Below are 13761 nucleotides of genomic sequence, written 5' to 3'. Positions count from 1 at the left end.
ACAACCAACCTCCACTGTTAAAACTCCAAACTTTGCAGGATAACCCTGATTTCCACCTCCCGGCTGCTCAAGGAAGTTAAAATTCCCTCCATTGAGAACTAAATCCAGCCTCTTCCCCTCTTATTGCTCTGCAAACCTTCAAAGCATCTAATGTCGGTCAACACAGGGCAAAGAAACTGTTGGATCCTAGTCACCAGTTTGTCGGGACTTGTGGATCCGGACTGCGCACTTGTCGTGTGGTGGCCGAGTTGGTACAATAGACAGAGTTGATCTGCAGACAGTTCTTAGGGGGAACACATCCTGCTTACTTACAAAGGTACGCAGCAGCTACACTTGTGTTACTTTCAATTCAAACCCTGTCTCCATACAACTGGCTACTAACTACAGGATACTGACTATAGAGGTAGCGTGCGCTGCTCCTCTATTGGTTACGCAAGATCACGTGATCTTCCTTTATAACATCCTTCTTACAGGTACACTACACATTACATAAAACCATAATTATCACAGAAACACTTTTGAAAAGCTGCTGATAGCACAAGGTTCCTTGGTATTTTGGGAGTTCACTAGAATCCACCATCTTGTGGACAGAAACCCACAGCTTCACTGAAATCCTCAGCTAGAAAATCCTTTACTGCAGCTTCAGAAAAGCCCACTCCATGGCAAGTAAAAGCGTTCTGACACAGTTCTGCAAGGTTATTACTTTGAGCTGTGTTAAGACACTAATGATCAGTGCGCTCTGAGTGCTGATAAGACCTGAAAATTTGGCAGCTGGCATGTATGTCACCTTCCTCTTTGTACGTTTCACATCACTCTCACCGGTGTAATTTACAGAAGGCTTTGCTGCATTTTTACATTGCTCCACCTCTCAAACACAACTTAAATCAATCTCAGCAGTCTACCTTGTCCTGAAGGATCCAAGCACTTGGATTCTGCTGGGTTCAGTTTGATCAGAAGCCATCATGAAAGCTGCCTGATGTGCTGCCCCGCGGCTGCAAAGATTCAGCAGCTTCACAACACGCACACGCAAACTCATGCACGCATACCGCACACATGAGCACGCACCTGCACGGGCAAATGTACGCACGCAGGTACACACACAGGCCCACACGCATGCACTTACACTCGCACGTGTGCGCGCACACAAAAGCGCACACATGCACAAACGCACGGGCAGATTCACATACACACATGCGCGTGCGCACACACATACACACACACATGCACAGATACATGTACACTCAAACACACACGCACACTCAAACACACAGGCACACTCAAACACACAGGCACACTCAAACACACACACACATACACTCAAACACACACACACTCAAACACACACGCACACTCAAACACACAGGCACACTCAAACACACACATGCACACTCAAACACACAGGCACACTCAAACACACACACACATACACTCAAACACACAGGCACACTCAAACACACAGGCACACTCAAACACACAGGCACACTCAAACACACACACATACACTCAAACACACACACATGCACACTCAAACACACACACACATACACTGAAACACACACACGCACACTGAAACACACAGGCACACTCAAAACACACACACACATACACTCAAACACACACACGCACACTCAAACACACAGGCACACTCAAAACCCACACACACATACACTCAAACACACACACGCACACTCAAACACACTCAAACATACACTCAAACATACACTCAAACACACACACACATACACTCAAACACACATACACTCAAACACACACGCACACTCAAACACACTCAAACAAACACTCAAACATACACTCAAACACACACACATACACTCAAACACACATACACTCAAACACACACACGCACACTCAAACACACACACACACACTGAAACACACAGGCACACTCAAACACACACACACACTCAAACACACACACACATACACTCAAACATACATACGCACACTCAAACACATACATACACACACTCAAACACACACACACATACACTCAAACACACACGCACACTCAAACACATACATACACACACTCAAACACACACACGCAGGCTCAAACACACGCGCACACACACAGTACAAGTACAACTGACGATCCTGCAGCAATCTGGAGTGATCTAAACATGGCACTGGTTTCTATTGGCCTAAAAGACTGGCAGCTGTTCACGTATGTAATATTTTAGTAAACCACTAAATAAAGATTTCCTTGTATTTCTAAAGAGAGCATGCCTAGCAACGAGGAGCCATTTAGGAGCATTTTGGAGTGGTCTAATAAAAAAGATTATACAGCATAAGATATTCAAATTATGTGCTGATTTTTGACAGTAAACTCTGCCAAGTGTGGCAAATGCCAGGGAATGTTGAATGCCTGTGTGAAATGATGCCTGTCTGGGATACACAAGGTTGTTTCAGCGTTGGGTGTGACACAGAAAGGATTGAGCTCAATTGGTGACCATTGGATTGGCTGATGCCAACCAGAGCACAGCAATTCACCTTAACAACCCTGACTAAAGAGAGGGAAATATTAGCAGTTCGCAGTTCCTGTTTCTAATGGTCACCTAGTCCCAGTGTCTTTAAGGAGACCTGTGTAAGCATTAGGTGAGGGTGTGTTACCTCGCACGTTCATATAGGCTGCCAGTTCTCACTGATGAGGATCGTACACAAGGACTGGCCACTTGGTTGAGGGATTAGAGGCCTGAGGGCCTGCTGAGCCGTATCCTAAATTACTCTGGGCCTGCAGGTAAGAAGGAAAAAAATGGGGGTTGTGGGGGACAGAATCCCTCCACGCCTCAGCCCTCCCTCTCACTGTAATCTCCTCCAGCCCTACGCGCACTCATCTAATTCTGGCCCTTGAGCATCTCTGATTTTAGCCATTGGTAGTTGTGCTTCCAGCTGCCTAGGGCCTAAGCCTTTCCTAACCACCTCCCTGCCACTTGTAGACAGCTCTTTGACCAATCTTTTGATCATCCCTTCTCAAGATCTCCTTGTTACGTCACCAATCCTAAGTATCCTTGTATGGCTCACTGTTAAATTTTGTTCAATAAGCCACTCCCATGAAGCACATTTGGGAGTTTTACTATGTTAAAGGTGCTATATAAATGCAAGTTATTGTTGCCAATGGCCAAGATTATTGGCGTCTTTTCTATTGCGGTACCAGTGATTTGAACTGTTTTTTTTTTAATTCTTACATGGGATGCTGGCCAGGCCAACACTAATTGCCCATCCCCAACTGCCCTTGTTTAGGCCTTATTGCCGGGTGAATGGGGGCTTTTGTGTGCCAGAGTCAGATGCAAACTAAGGGGAACTAGAGGACATGCAGTTGATTGGGAACGATATCTGATGGTTAGGTAGCGTGTGGTAAGGTGTCCCAAGTACATCTTGTAGACTAGGTTCCGTATTTTATATCTGAGATTTAAAAAAAGAGAGCATACTGTGCACAGCACACACTTATGTACCTTCTCGACATGTTTTGTGCAAAGCATCACGATGTTATATTGTACTTTGTTCACCGCTCCCATTTCTCCTATTTCGCTCTAAGGGCAGGATTTTTTTGGATAGCGGGGGTTCCCATCCCACCACCCAAAGAGTGAGCCAATGGTCGGTTGCATAAGGGCCTCAATTGGGGAGAGGTTAGGGTGGGCCACCCTAGGCCTCGCACCCCACCCCCCCCCCCCCACCCCTCTACCAGGCCACCTGCAAACCCACTGCTGGAAGAACCATAAAGTTCTGCCCTTAAAATTGATTTGGATTTCACTGTCACTTAGATTCATGCCACCGAATAAATATTCTCCCAGAACGAGACAGACGGTAAAAAAACTGGGAAATGAGGACGCTGGTCCGAACTGGTCTTGCACGCCTTAAAATAGAGCACCTGTAAAAACTGGTCCGGACTGTCTTTCTTTCCCTATTTTGATGGTTGCTGGAGCAGTTTCTCATGTCAAAACTACGCCTGTGCGCCAGTAGGCTCACCATGTACAGGGAGGTTGAAAGGGATCCCTTTGCTCCCTATCAACGTGGGCAGGACAAAGTAAGTGGAGGGAAGCCGCACTGAAGCCCATCTTCAGCATCTGACTGCTCTCGATCTCTAAAGGCTCAACATGTTTGCGAGAGTTTCATAAAGCGTCATTCCTACACCGTGTTGCCAACTTTGGTGGGACGTGTGCCTGGAGGAGTCAGCCCCATGACTTCCTGCCGCCAGCTGCCCTCTGCCTCCACAACCCCTGCCATTGGTCATCTGAGATGTCTATACTCGCGGTGCATCGCATTCCCAAGCCGATTGGATGATCCTGGACTGCCAGTCAAACAGTCCTGTTAGTCCCCAGCCCAATATTTTTTGTTTATATACCCATTGTAAATGAAAGTGTTCAAAAGAAATTTTTTCGAACCACAATTTTTATTGCCCCTGTGGAATTTTCTCTTGCACTGTTTTCCTACATCGCCCTGGAGGACCACCTCTAATTCTTGGAGACTCCAGGGTGATCGTGGAGGGTTGAGAACCCCAGTATTATGACAAGCGGCAAAACGAGGAAGGGCAAGCCCATGGCAATAGCATGGTAATGTTACCACGGTGGCAGGAGCGCCATGTTAACAGGTGAATTGTTTAGGGCAGCGCTGTGCAACCTGTGACTCCAGAGCCACATGCAGCTCTTTTTAACACCTCACTTGCAGCCCCCGGAACCTTAACCAGTTGGATCGCGTTAACGTGAAGAAAGTCTAAAAAAAAAAGGAATTAAGTCAAGAAATTTAACAGTGGTGTTTTTATCCTGGTGATAAAAGACTAATTCTGCTGCACCTTGCAGGCACAGATTATTATTTTAATGAGAAATATCATCGTGCTAAAAATAAACCTGTTCAAATGGTACTAATACACCATGGTTACAGATGAGGCATTTATTTCGAGGAATGGGTTTTATGGCTGCAATCATATTTTTTTCTTGTATAATTGAGAGAATAAATTGTTTTGAATGTGCTGTTAGAAGCATTTTTTATGCATGAGAATCGGTAGCCAAATATTTGTCTTAATTCTACACGTCTTAAATTAAAGTTTGTTTTAAAGATAATTTTACTGACAACGTTACGGTTAAAAAATTCCAAAGAGAAACACAATGGCCTGAATTTTGCGCTCGCTGGGCCCAGGAGTGGATGGGAAACAGGCCCCCAGCCGTGTTTAGCACCCCCCCCTCACCGGTCATTTTTTCACGCGCTGAGGGAGGCTCAGCACTGCTGGTGGGGGCGGGAAGAGGACGGGTGCTGGGTGAGTGCTTCCACTGAGCCCACCCCCCACCCCCCCTACCACCACCCGAAGGCAGACAGGTACCTCGGGGAGCTGCAGACCTCCAAATTAATAAAAGAAAGCACAAAAATGCGGCAAGAACATGTCCATGCGGCGCAGTCAAGCACCTGAAAGCATAACCTCATTAAAAAAAATGCTGAACCCCAGATAAATCTTTTCTCTTTTTATATCCTAACGGAGATTTTACCCAGCCCTTGGATGAGGTTTCATCAGAATTGTAAAGGCCGATTGGCCGGTCCGTTAACCATAAGGTTGGACGGGCCACGAAAAATCGCTCACAATTGCGCCGTTAATGAGCTTAATTGTCGGCAGGCGCTCTTCCGACTGCCGCGTGCGCCCACCGAGTGAAATATTGCGCGACGATGTCAGGGCGCTAGCCCAACACCGTCTTGCGCGATTTAGCGCCTGTTCGGGTCTGGCACCTGCCCGCTTAAGGAACGTACATTTCTGCCCAATAATCCAGAATTAGTCTGGCAGCATTTGGCCTCGAAGCAGTACAGTAAAGAAAGCTCGCAGTTTGATTAAAAGGTCTGTGGAATCTGTAATTGCTTTTTAAAGAATGTTTGGAAAGGACTTTATGAGTTTGCATCAATTGTAAAGGGATCAATTGTAATTTTCTTGGATGATAAGAAATGCCAGTCCATATGGCCTGGCAACCCTTGACCATAAGACCATAAGACATAGGAGCAGAAATTAGGCCATTCGGCCCATCGAGTCTGCCCCACCATTCAATCATAGCTGATAAATTTCTCAACCCCATTCTACCGCCTTCTCCCCGTAACCTTTGATCCCCTTACCAATCAAGAACCTATCTATCTTGGTCTTAAATACACTCAATGACCTGGCCTCCACAGCCTTCTGTGGCAATGAATTCCATAGATTCACCACTCTCTGGCTAAAGAAGTTTCTCCTCATCTCTGTTCTAAAAGGTCTTCCTTTACTCTGAGGCTGTGCCCTCGGGTCCTAGTCTCTCCTACTAATGGAAACATCTTCCCCACATCCACTCTATCCAGGTCTTTCAGTATTCTGTAAGTTTCAATCAGATCCCCCCTCATCCTTCTAAACTCCATCGAGTATAGACCCAGAGTCCTCAAACGTTCCTCATATGTTGACCTGGAAGCAGTGCCACGTTCCTATGAGGAGAAGAAGCAAATCCCTCCCAGGAGAGGTCAGCTTATCTGTTTGGCAGAATAAAGAGACGGGGACTCTTGGAGAAAATGACCAAGCCGGCTAAAAAAACGGTCTAAAAACTGGAAAGCCGCGTGAAAAGCTCAGCAATGCTGAAGAACAGGGCGTTTTGCCTGAAGTGGCCAAATATAAACTGGGGTGTTATTGATTGGTTAGATGGAAGGATGCTCTGAAAAGCTATACCATCAGGACTGTCGTGACCCAATGTTCACAGAGGTGTGCTTTGCTGATGATAATCATGTCCATGAAACTGGAAGATGAAAGCTGTTGTCAGATAGGACACCTGACCTACCCTTGCATGAATAAAGAACAGCATATTGTGGAGCTGTTCAGCTACATGGTGCTACATTTGTGTGGGAAATGATGAGAATGCTGATGGTTGATATGTATCAACTATTTAAAGTGAAATTTATTTGAAGTATCATTTCACTGTTGACTCATGTGTAATATATGTCGATTCTGACTCGTGCTAAAGTAAAATCTACTGTTACGGTCCTCGCTGAGGTTACCCCTGGACAAGCCTGATCCCAGAGTGGAACCCAGCTTGAAAGATCCCAACTTTTATTTGTTTGTTTAGATACATGGAGAGGCTACTGAAAAGAGTCACCAGAGTCAGCCAATGAACTTCTAACAAAAGAATAAAACATTTATTAAACAAGAAACGATGAACTATATTACAACACTCCTTCACCCACATCTAAAGCTTTACAGATATATACAGATTTGTAAGGATAACACAAGTTACAAAGCTACCTTATACTCTAACGTTCACAATAAATACAGTCAATGTACACCTATGGCGACCTGTGGTCAGACACACCACACCCTGAAACCAAGTGACAGATGTCACCTCAACCAGATGCTATGGATCTCTCCTCAACTCCCCCCAGATGCTTGTTACATTATGAGTCAGCCTGTCTCACTACACTCTGTCTTTCACATGAGGGTTTCCAATCCCCACTCTCCAAGACCTCACCTTGGAATCTTCTCCCAAACTGACGCTTTCTCTCAGACCCCTTCCACAAGGGTTCACCTCCAGGGTTTCGAACTCTCCTTCTGATATTCCTCTTCCTTGGATTTTTGGGGTTTTTCTTTAGCTTGGGACTGGCTATCTGTCTCTCCCAGGTTGCTTCCCTGGCAGCTATCTTCAAAACCAGCTGAACTCCTACAGCTTCCAAAACAAACTGCTGTGCGTAGCTTTTCTGTGTATGTCTGTGGGAGGAACCCACCTCTCTGGACCCCTGTTGCTAGGCAACGGCCAGTTTTCTACTGTAGTATTTAGTTAACTTCTCCTTAGGAGTCATAAAAACCTCATTGCAAATGCAAGCACTCTTTTAAAGTGCAACTAAAACTCAATTTGACCTTTCCTTAACACATAAATGCAGAAATACAAATTAAACTTAAACTTTAAGCTATAACTCATTCCTAATACCCACTAAATACAAATATAACTTACTTAAACTAGTGCTATTTCCTAACACTACAAAAAATAGAATGTCGTTGTTAATTTCTTTATTTGGAGGTCATTCAGTAAATTTGGCTATTTTGGTTTACAGCTTTTCCACAGGATTATAATAGTTAGTTCTATTTTAATTTTGATTTTATTTCTATTGACACATAGGGATGGATTTTCATCCCCGAGGTGGGTAGGTGGAGCTGGGAGAATTCCCAGCTTGGCCCCCATGCCTCAGGAGAAAGTGTCAGGCAGGCATTCTTGGCTTAGAGCCCAAAAATCCATTAGAATACTGAAGCACCTGAGTCCAGGGGAAACATTGCTTGATTGACAGTTCTGGCCCTCTGATCCCTTCTGTCAATTGCACAATCTTTATTTACACAAGATAAAGAAGTTTCAAGTGCTTGCAGTTTCTGCTATTCATACTTTAAATGGTCTGAATGATTGACACTTTTAATAGGCTGCAGTAAAAAGGAGTTTTTTTTTAACAAAATGGAAAATTATCAATGAATAACTTTCTTAAAAGCTTTTTGGACGCATCCTATTGTCATTATAAGGTTATTAGTTCTATACAGTGTACGTGGTTGAAAGGGCACGGAAGTGCCATACCTTGGCACGGGGGCATGAAGGGCCATAGAAGGTGGGTGGGAACATACTTTGGCATGGGGAGGGCCTTTTTAACTCACCTTTCAAAAGGTTCCCTCATGCAGACTCTGGTTCATGACACCTCTGAACTGTGAATTGCGTCTCTTTAAGAAGCTGGCCCGACTCCATGAAAATTGCGGAGCTGGGATGTGGCTTTCCCCGCAATGGAGCCGGCTGGGTTGGGAGCGCAGGCTGCGGGCTCGCGATCCCAACCAGCCCGCACCCTTAAAAGGCCCCACTGAAAGTCAGAATCCCGGGGAATGGGGTCGGGAATCTTGGAATCAGGTCCTGGCCGCCATTTTCACCCCTACCACAGAGTCTCCCCCTGAGAATCCAACCCACAAATTCAATACAAATATTTTATTTGTTATATATCCAAATTGTGCATGCTATCTGAGACACTTGGCAGTTTGCCAAGTGTTTGGCTGAGAGATGCTGAATTTTCATTTTGCAGTTCCCAAGAGTTTTATTTAGGCGATTATTTTTCTAAAAGGCCCCTCAGGTAAAAAAAAACGTTGCCTTTTCTGATCTGGTGCATTCTTTGTGGCTGAATGGGGAAATAATGTTACTTAATGATGCTGTTACAGTCATCACAACTACAATCATCAGCTGCAATAGCAACAACCATTGCTGTGATGCTCTGTTTTTAACTTTCTGCCAAACAGGACTTCAGTGAACTGGAAATGGTGCAACTTCCCTTATTACGAACCAGTTATTCTAATGAGCCCCTAATTTTACTGCTGCAGCAATATCATCCACAAGCCCATGCACATTATCTGATTGTAAAGCAGTAGAGCTTCCCTCATCCCTGGATTTGCACAGGACAAGCCTCATTCTGAGGATGAAGGTGGACGGCCATTTTTATCCCCGCCTCACTTAAAGGCACAGGACCTCAGCCATTGCACCACTTTGCCTTTCACCTTGTTAACCTTGTCCATCATTCCAGACAACTCGTTTCTGGAAGTTTTTTTTTATATCCGTCTCCAACAGAAAATGAAAAAAAAAAGGAAATTCCCAAACTGGATGGCTAAACAAAAATATTTGAGAACCTAATGTTTGGCTGATGTAAAGTTAATTATCAACACCAAACAGCGTGTGAGACAAGGGTGGAGGACTCCTAAGGAGGTAAACATTGGGCAAGTAGCGCGAGAAATATGAAGGTAAATGTTGGGTATGTGTCTGTCCCTGATTCCCAGGAGGATAATGCAGATGCAGGTGACTAATTTAGATGACAGGTCAGCAGTGGAGCAAACCAACCCTCACCTTAAAAGATGCAATAATTTCTGGGAATCTCACCAACAGATGCACTGGCTTCTAAACTGTCTGCCTGCTCCTAACCTGTTTCTACGTTATTAAGCTATACTGCTTCTCATAAATTTCTAACATGTTCAATGACTTTTATTATTTCTGCGTAATCAAGCAGAGATTATCACTCGGTAAACTCAGTGGTTATAGCATATTGAAAAATACAAGAAAACCAAAACCAGAGGAGTGCTTTCAAGGCTATAGTCTCACCTCCGGTTTCAAATGATAGTTGGAAAGCACTCAAGCTTCATCCTTGATGTCACCTGAAATCCTTGAGGAGGTTACCATGTAATCACTCGCGGTAGTCCACTTGAATAAGGAAAGGAACTTTTCTAATACCTCGAAGAGATTGTGCATTTGTAAATGAGGATTCAGAATCTTGATTTCACAAGTTGAAATGGCAAGAACCATTTTCCTATGTTTGCGGCGTGACAATCTGGCCCAGAGGTCTGTCAGATGATTAATCTCACTCGCCTGACAGAAAATAGATGATCCCACCTTATATGTATGCTGCAGTTAGACCCGCCATAATGTTGAAGTGCTTAATCTCTGCGGGAGAATTTTTGATTCTTTTCAAAATATGTGCAGCTGGTAGGACCTGAAGGTATCACCTGTTCAATAACCAGATTTTCACGGATGAAGTTGGTGCCTATTTCAAGCAAACAATGTTTGTACCTCCCCTCCACTGAACTTTGAACTTCACCTTTAGATTCTTTTGTCAATTGCAAAACCACAATCTGTGATGATATCGGGGTAAGCACTATGAGCAGATGAGTGACTCGTCTCAAATTTGCTTCTGTCACCAAAGTGTTTGTACTTTAATTGAAGGTATTGGGAAGAACCTCTGTTTTAAAGTGCGTCTGCTTCTGTAACATCTACTTATATAAATTATCCAACGTAATTCTGCGACCTGCCAGAGATAGCACACCTACTTTCTTCCCTCCTCCCCTCAAGGTGCTTCCGTGTGGTTCTACGGCCACTCATAGCTCTGGAATGGTCAACTATCCCAATCGTAGTAAATTCCACTGTGAAGCTGATGTGTGTCTGTTTCACTATTTCGGCGGGTGTGCTGCTTCTCAACTTTTGGCTTTGCTTCAGAGCTTGCAGTGCTGGTCAGTCCGTTCAAGGTATCCTTTGACTGCTGGGTGCACCACCGGTACTGGAGGACGTATTGGAGACTCGACCTCACATCTTATTTTATAAAGTTGCTTTGGCTCTGCGTTAGTTCTGCCCCTCTAAAAAGTAGCCAGTTTAGTTTGATGACAGAGGCAGCCCGGTACCTTCTTATCTTTGTTTAAAATTAAGAAAAGGGACACACTGCATTTGATGTAAAACCCTAATCAGCCTATCAGGCCAAGTGGGAAGGTTACATAAATCAGAGAGTTTGACAGATTTAAAACAACTAATCAAATGCAAGTAAATCAGGCAGAGTGCAGTGTATTCCGCTAATGCTGGAACACAGGTTAGTTATAATTTGTAACACAGTCCGTTAGAATTTTCACCAGCTCTTCAGCAGTTAGAAATCTCTTGGAATTAAACAAATAGAAGCACCCGGTCTAATCCGCTCATGCCCCGGTAAAACAAAGTGTTGTTTTGAGCTCTATCCCTTGGGCCGGGAGGTTGACGCGCTACACACAGGTCAACCTGGACCTTCCCAGCTTCAGAACACTGCAGCACAGAGGAATGGACAAGGAAACTGTCATTTACCTCGTATCCATTTGATGAGATGCATGGAGCAAACCCAAAGCAACACCTCCATACCAGAACAGTCCTTTCATTCTAAACACACCATTGGATAGTCCAATCAGACAAAAATCACATGAAACAGTCAACAATTTATCAAAAAGGAAGGCTAAATGCTTTGTGAATTATATTTTTAAAAACCACAAGAAAATGGCTTTAACAGGGGTGGTACTACTCCAATCATTAGGAACATAACATGTGATTGTCTTCCTGCAGAGTGGCCAGCTATTTTTTGGCACAAAATTAAAGTACATTTATTATTGACATTACGTAATGCTGCAGTTCAGACAAACCGTTCCTGATTCTGCGTTGAATAGCTGGGCCCAATTTACAAAGTCGCATCCTTTTAGCATCCACAAAAGCAAAGGCTCGGCGTCTAGGCTTCACATTTTGGACTTGTCAAGGCAGGATCGCCAAGAGCAGAGGTGAGTAACAGCCTTTGAAACAAATAAAACAGACGGTTAGCTTTTCAACAGTGGTTTAGAAGAATACAGCAGTTTGGAACAAATACAACACCGCATGTTTCTGCTTTTACGGTGGAGAGGTTCTCAGACGAGGCCAAACCCGTTCCCACCCGAAGGACACTTACTTTACGGGTGGGGGTGGGGGGCCCCCAAGTTAGCGATGAGGAGTTAGGCCCCCACTGCCACCCCCAGGGACTGAAGCTAGTTGCAGTGTTTCAAGCTCCTGGCACTCCTGTTTGAGACATTGGCCAACCGTTTTATTTTGGCATAATTCTGCTCATAAACTAATGGGCCTTTTTCCGAAATAATTAAAAGTTTGCTTTTGAAGATTAAACCTGAATTTAAAAAGCACAAATCAAAATGAACTCTGATTAAATATTGATCAGGACCAACGTGCTGAATAAGGACAGGGTGATGCATTCGCAATGATTGGCTATAATGTTTTGTTCTGCAATAGAATGCAGCATTGTTTCAAAGTTTGATGAAATCTGCAGTAATATTGTGAAAGCAGTGTGTCACACAGAGAGCACAACCATCTAGAATAAAATAAATACGCAGAATGTTACAGACTATGTCTGCTTAGAGAAGTTAATTTTATTCTGTTACCTAATCAAGCATTCAATCTGACGTGGACCCTTGTAAGTAATGCAAGAAATTAACCCTTAATAAGTCCAATAATATGTCTATCTGCCTTGCAGTTCTATTAAAGGGGAGCATTACGGTAGTGGTAGTAGGGGATGTACTTTTGAAGTGAATGCTGCCCCCATGTGTATGCCTAATTAGAAATAGCTTTTTTCTACCTGTGAGGGGAAATGTCAGATTTCTTTCATTCATTATTTCTGTCATTCCCCAGTCTGGTTTCAACCAGGGACGAAAACTGCTCAGCAGATTTCCTTGCACATTTAAGGCATTGGAGTCCATTACAAAGGTAAAATTGAGATTCCAAAATTGAGGTAAAGAGCTGGCAGTTTCCCTCATCGACGGCGTTGGCTAGGGGCTGTATGGTCATTGTGCCAAACTAACTTTGTGCAGACTGTAGGTCCAGCCGGGGAGTTGCTTTGTCCACATGCCTCATTGCAACTATGGTGGCATATCTGTGTTGTGAAAGAAATAAGCAGCAACCCCTCCCTGAGATACTCTAGGCAATAGTCGCTCATCTCTCCTTTTTACATCCTCCAATGCCTTTCCCCTCCCTCCGACTCTTTTTATTGATAGCCCCTCTATTCATCTGCTTGAGCACCACATTGAACAGTGTATTTACCTACACAGCTTTCAGCAGACCCCATAACAAGGGGTTATTCCGTGGATAATGTTGTTACCTGACCCCAGCAAATGATCAGAAATGGGGTTGTAAAGGAAGTGTTGATGGCAGGGGAGTGTTCAATAATCCATTAATCTGGGTCAGGAAATCTGATGAACCCCACTATTAAGGTCGACTACAGTAGATAAAGAACTGTCCAGTTGAGTGATGATCTGGAGATTCGTTCAGTTAATTGTGAACATTATGAATTTGGTTCTGAGAGAGTAGTCAAGGAGCATATATTAAATAAAAGAGTTTATGAGTAGAGAAGGGAGGATGTCCAAGTCACAAAATAACTCTGCTATATTTTTCAAATTGTCCGGGGACGAGGATGGTGGGTAAATGAATTGTT

General features: G+C 44.0%; 1 protein-coding gene across 1 annotated transcript in view; it reads left to right on the top strand.

The window, feature by feature from the left end:
- The first annotated feature begins 12011 nt into the window (after window positions 1-12011).
- The window catches only part of aatkb (apoptosis-associated tyrosine kinase b), a 115178-nt gene continuing 113428 nt past the window's right edge, over window positions 12012-13761 (top strand). The window contains exon 1 of the mRNA XM_041217294.1: window positions 12012-12070. The gene's annotated coding sequence lies outside the window, so the exon portion shown is untranslated. The remainder of the gene's footprint in view (window positions 12071-13761) is intronic.

The sequence above is a fragment of the Carcharodon carcharias genome, chromosome 22, assembly GCF_017639515.1.
Source record: "Carcharodon carcharias isolate sCarCar2 chromosome 22, sCarCar2.pri, whole genome shotgun sequence".
NCBI classification, from domain to species: Eukaryota; Metazoa; Chordata; class Chondrichthyes; order Lamniformes; family Lamnidae; genus Carcharodon; species Carcharodon carcharias.
Note: the sequence above shows the minus strand (reverse complement) of the source record. Positions and strands in the feature narration are given on the sequence as shown.